The following is a 6202-nucleotide window of genomic DNA, read 5'->3' as shown; positions in this document are numbered from 1 at the left end:
CCTCCCGCTCCCCGGGGATTGTTTGGATCCCAGCGTGGCAGGGCTCACGGAAATGTGTTCTAGTGTTTATAGTCTGTTCTAGCGTGTTGCGCCCCCCCCCCCCCCCCATCACGTGCTTCGGAAACTTAACGGAGGGGTTGGTGTCTACACTGCGGGGAGCGGTTGCGTCGGGGGTTGGAGGGGGCCTGCGAGGAGGTGACCCGGCTGCCCCTTGGGTAGCGAGGGTCGCAGGGCTCCGCGGCGAACACGTCCTGTTTCATGACATGACAGTCCGGGAAGATTAAGGGTGGGGGAGGACGTTTGGGGATGTCAGGCTTCCTCGTCATCCCCTCACTTGGTTTGGGGGGGCTGCCCGTGCAGCGCCTGCCATCTGGAAGGAAGGAGGCGAAGGCCGCCGGCCGCTCTGCCTGTTTTGGCTTAATGAGAAGCCTACGAGGCCAACCTGTGAGCGCCTGTGTGTGGCCCTAGTAGGGCGCTTCGGTTTTGCTTATTGGCCTCACGTGACCGAGCGTGAAAGCAGGTGTTGCAAAAGCGCTGAAGCTGCGGCGTTGGAAAACCTGCTTTCTACTTGTCAGCGGGAGGCTGTGCGCGGCCTCGGGGTGTCTTACAGGTGCTTCGGCCCGGACGGTTGTACCTGCATTTGTAGGTGCGACGCGGAGCGCTTCACTTAAACTGTATTCAGCCGGGAGTTGAACAAGAACCGACCGGCTTTTTTTTTTTTTTTTTTTTTGACATTTCCTTTTTTTATTTTTTAAGATTTTATTTATTCATGAGAGACACAGGCAGAGGGAGAAGCAGGCTCCATGCGGGGAGCCTGATGTGGGACTCGATCCCCGGTCTCCAGGGCCACATCCTGGGCTGCAGGCAGCGCTAAACCGCTGGGCCACTCAGGGATCCCCCCCGACCAGCTTTTCTCCTGCCCCCAACCCTTCAGTTTTTGCGCTGGAGTTTGCTGCTGGCAGTTTGGATTGGTTTGTGGCATTTTAGAGTTTTACTATCCTAAATGCATTCGTACACAGGTTACGTTTAGGACGTTATAAACATAGGTGACTTTCCCGGTAGTGATAGTTGAGCAAAACAAAAGGAAACCTCCCCACACACCATGGGGAGGTGCTGTGTGAAAAGCTAAACTATTTTTTTTTAATATATATATATATATATAAAAGTGTTTGTTAACAGAGTAATGACTTCTTAGCCACAGAAACCTGGAAAACTCAAATTATGGTAACATCTTATTATGACCCTTCAATTAATTGCACTTGTATGAATAAACTTTTTTTTTTTTTAAATACGTGGATGACTTAACTAGGGAGAGTACACATAGTGGAAAGAGCTGTAGTTTGAGTAGATCCAGTCCCACATGAGGCTAGATCACACTAGCCCAGGCTGCCAGTTAGCTAAGTGACAGTGGGCAGGCATAGTAATTCACCTGAGATTAATAAACCTTAATGGAGTATACATTCCACGTGTCAGGATAGTGTGTTGCTGTAATTCTTCGCTGAAGATAAGGATTCTGATGGATATTTTTCAGTTCAGTGACCCATGAGTCTATACTTTTAGTATAGGTATGAAAAAGCTATCTTAGAGGAGGAGGATTGGAGACCTATTCATTGTCTTTTGTGGGTTGAATGATCTTATGCATTCTTTTTTTTTTAAGTTTTTTTTTTTTTTAATTTTTATTTATTTATGATAGTCACACACAGAGAGAGAGAGAGAGGCAGAGACACAGGCAGAGGGAGAAGCAGGCTCCATGCACCGGGAGCCTGATGTGGGATTCGATCCCGGGTCTCCAGTATCGCGCCCTGGGCCAAAGGCAGGCGCCAAACCGCTGCGCCACCCAGGGATCCCTTACGCATTATTTCTAAATGACTTTTCACATTAACCCTGTAACGACTACTATTTCTCTTTTAAAGTTGAAGTTAAATATGCCCCAAGTCACACAGCTAGCAAATGGTACTGTGAGAAATCAGACCTAATTTTTAAGCCCCTTGTTTCTTCATTAATCACATGGCTGCAAGCCAGGGAAATGGTTGTTACTGTTTATTGGGCATCTATTTCAGGTACTGTGCACACTAGGCATTCTTATTTGTGTTTTTAATTTAATCTTCATGGGAAATCAGGCAGCGATTTTTTTTTTTTAATGTTCTGTTTTGTTTTCTCATTTGTTTTTTTTGTTTTGTTTTGTTTTGTTTGTTTTTTGTTTTTTTTAGAGAGAGCGCGTGCGTATGCACACACGTGTGTGCAGGAGAGGGGAAGGGCAGAGGGAGACGGGGAGAGAGAAACTTAAGCGAACTCCACACAGCACAGAGCCTAATGTGGAGCCCGACCTCCATCTGAGGACCCTGAGATCATAACTTGAGCCGAAATCAAGAGTCAGGTGCCTGACTGAGCCACGTAGGTGCCTCAGGTGGTGGTGATTGAATTTACAACTTCAGGATTGTTAAGAAAACAATTTATGGTTAGACCTAATCTGAAGATTATGGTTCTGTTCCTCGAAGGCAAAGAATATGACCAAATGTCAAAGCATTCAGTAAATATTTGCTGTTGCTGATTATCTATTATAGTGTGCTGTGTTTGAACTAGTCTAAATTTTGATGTGACACTTAGCTATAACTCTTCAAAGCTCTGATTCCAAATTCAGTTGCTTTTGACTCTTGATTTTAATGATTTTCATGAGTGGGAAAAAAAAAGATACCTCAAGATGATTCATAGGTCCAAATGGAAGAATCACATCATTGACGACGTTAGTAACGGTTCAATTCTCAGCCATCAGTTATGCACAAGATTGTGTTGAAATTCCCTTCTTCCTTGATCTCATTCAGTTTTCTTGCTAATTAGAAGTTGTTGCATTTTTATATATTAATTAACTTTAAAACCTTTTTTAAAAAACTAAGACTTTTAGATTCACTTGGATAATCTTTTCATGTTTTCAGATCTTTTATAATGTATGTAGATGACTTTAAAAAATAGACAATATTTTTAACATGTTTCAGTAACAAAATCATGGATGAATGGAAACATTTCTAAATATAATTTTCCAAAATGTCTACTCTATAATGCAAATATCCTTTAGAAAACAGTTTTTCCTTTTTTTTTTTTTAAGATTTTATTTTTAAGTATTTTCTACACCCAACATGGGGTTCAAACTCAGAACCCTGAGATCAAAAGTCAGATGCTCTGCCGATTGAGTCAGCCAGGTGCCCTGAAAAGCAGTTATTTTCTCATTATTAAAGTGATACCTTTAACTAAGTCAGGGGAGGGCAAAGAGAAAGGGAGAGGGACCATCTCAGGGAGACTCCATGCTGAGCGTGGAGTCCAACAAAGGGCTCAATCTCATGACCCTGAGATCAGGACCTGATATCAAGAGTCAGATATTTAACCAGCTGAGCCACCCAGGCGCCCCTAAAGTGATATCTTTACTTTAGAAAAGTGAAATGTTTTGTTTTTTGGACTCTCCCTGCTAGGTAGCATATGCTACTGATAGCCCTGGATCATCACATAAATCTTTAGTATATTTGGAACTCTGTGTGTAGAAGAAAACTGTTTATCTTTAAATTCAACTCTTAAATATTTGGCCATAAGAAAACCAGGAAATCAGGAAGTTATTGTCACATTCTGTCTCTTTACAAAGGTTCTACTGTTTAAAGGTCTATTTTTATTATAATCTGTGCTCAAATAAGTTTCAGTATTCTGAAATGGAATATCCGAGTATATTTAACTCTTAACATTTCCCCAACGTGGAACTACTGTTCTTCCCTTTGTTCTAATCTGATGCATGGCCTGAGTGACCGTGCCAATGCCCATTTGTCTTCTAAATGTTAGTAGAACTTTTAAAGCTAAAAGTGAGAAAAATTGAATATAGAATGTCTAACTTCTCACATACCTATAGATCATCTGCTAAAACTCTCTGGGATGCATACACCTCACTTTGGAGATTACTACCTTGAGGGGCTTGAAGTGGGAGGGAGGAATAGAAGCAAGGGGCTTGAAACTACTCCACAACTGTAGTGGGTTCATACATTCATGAATTCTTTTCCCAAGGAAATGTTTGAAAATGCAAAATGTTGAAAGAAGGAAGTTCTACTGGGTAGGAGGTTGCATTTGATGACTTACCTTTTCTAGCTTTCTAAGACTATGACTTTATTCTTATTTTTTTAATTGAAGTTTTTTCATCAGTTGGTTTGTTACATTTATTGAGTTCTTAACATGTGCCACTATGAGGGGCTGGGGGGATATAGCAATGGGTGAAGACCCTTTCCTCACAGAGGTTCAGTATGTCCAGGAGGATAGACATTAAGACATTGAAGTCTTTTAATTTTTACTTAATAATCTTTCTACTGCTTTCTTGCTTACTGGTATATATAGTAAAAATCTTCAGTTTAAGGAATATTGATTACTAATTCTTTGCCAGATGGTGTATTAGACTAGAGTTACCTTTTTCTGTGTATATGTGAAACTCATTGATAACTGAAAGCAAAATGACCTTCAACATTAAAATTCTAAGGTAATCTAAAATAGGACACTTGCTGAGCACTTCAGGTGGCTCTGCTTTTAGGTTAAGAAGTACTCAATCACAAGGATATACTTCAGGCTAATGAGGAAAGTGTTGCCTAAGTAGATAACAGGGTATCAATTTAGCCAAGTAGGCTGAGATTTTGTCCTATTCATATACTGGCTGTAGTAGATCTTGGGATTTCTCAGAATGAGGGAATTTCTAAATACTTTATGATACTGGGTATAGGGAATTTTACCCAAGTGCATATAGGACTATATGTAAGTATGACCTATTTAAACATCTTATATAGAGCCATTATTTTGTACCTTAGTGGCACAGTGTAAATTCTCGAACTGTTGATTCTCTCCAGAACTATTTCCTTAACATTACCATATTATTTCTTTTTTTTGTATTAGTTCTTTTAATACTGTTCTTCAATGCCATAATAAAACTTTCTGAACTGTTACAGGTTTAAGGTAGCCACAAAATTGAGACAAATGAAAAGTTGATATTTATTGAGAAGGGAATTTTATCAAATCCATTTTCCTAGATAGTTGTCTAATATTGACAATCCCCATGGTACTGAAGCTGTCATTGCCTATATACAGTTTAAAACTTTGGTATGTTTTAGTTACTTTTATTATATGATCAACATACTCATTGCAAAAATTTCAAATGGTAAAGAGGAAACACAATATACACACACAAACATATAAAAAGAAATGTATTGAATATGAAGTAATAGCCCTTAATCCCTTCTGTTCCAAAGATATCAATATGGTACAAAAATTTAAGAAATAACCCATGAAATAAACTGTTCTGAACTTTTTTCCCCCTCTTATATGATGCATCCTTTCCTTTTTAAGAGTCAAACATTCTAATTTTTTCCTTTGAAATTGACTTGAAAATATGAAAAACAGGAGTAGAGGGATGAATCTTGAATGGCTGTAGCTTACTGCACTTGTTCTAGTTAGTTGGTTTAGTATGAAATACTAGAAATGGAGAAGGTTGTATTTGTTGTTTCCCTCCCCATCCCTCTAGGAGAGGAAAGGAGAGGATTGAGATGGGGAGGGGGGGAGGCTTAAGTTTCAACATGGATTTTTTTTTTTTTTTTTTTAAGGGGACTTTGGAACTTCCAGACAGAGATGCTCAGGAGGCAGTGAGAGCTATATATTGTTAACCTTAAAAATAAAACTGCCGGTTGCTTTCCTAGCAAAAATTGGTTTATTTGGGAATAGCAGAGAATTGCAATCTGGGACAAGTAAGCTACAGCAAAACCCGTAGAACAAAGAAGTAAGCTCTTTTATAGAGGAAAGGGAGAAGTTGGAAGGGCTGTCAGAGACAAAAAGTCCATTGGAGTAAACTGGGAGTTTGCAGTAGCGTGGCTCTTCATTGGCTGAGCTGTTACTGTCTTTCCCCCTCTGGGTGGTTGTGGGGGCCAGGGTGGGGGGCGGGTGCGGAGGAAACTTTCCTCCCTCTTGCTGGGATAAGAAGATAGTAGCTGAAGTAGGATGGACTTGCAAGTTAGGTATCTCCTTGTTAGGTCTGCAATCGACCGCCAGTGGTAGGGCCTGAGGTCTCTCCCTGCTGTCTTCCTGACTCCACTTTGTTTTATTTTTTTTATTTTTTATTTTTAAATATTTATTCATGATAGAGGCAGAGACACAGGCAGAAGCAGAAGCAGGCTCCATGCAGGCAGCCTGACGC

The 6202-nt window shown here is 40.4% G+C and overlaps 1 protein-coding gene across 2 annotated transcripts in view; it reads left to right on the top strand.

Moving 5' to 3' along the window:
• The window catches only part of ATG2B (autophagy related 2B), a 71808-nt gene that overhangs the window by 407 nt on the left and 65199 nt on the right, over positions 1 to 6202 (top strand). The window lies entirely within an intron of this gene.

The sequence above is a fragment of the Vulpes vulpes genome, chromosome 6 (assembly GCF_048418805.1).
Source record: "Vulpes vulpes isolate BD-2025 chromosome 6, VulVul3, whole genome shotgun sequence".
Classification (NCBI taxonomy): Eukaryota; Metazoa; Chordata; class Mammalia; order Carnivora; family Canidae; genus Vulpes; species Vulpes vulpes.
This window is presented reverse-complemented; position numbering and strand designations above follow the sequence as displayed.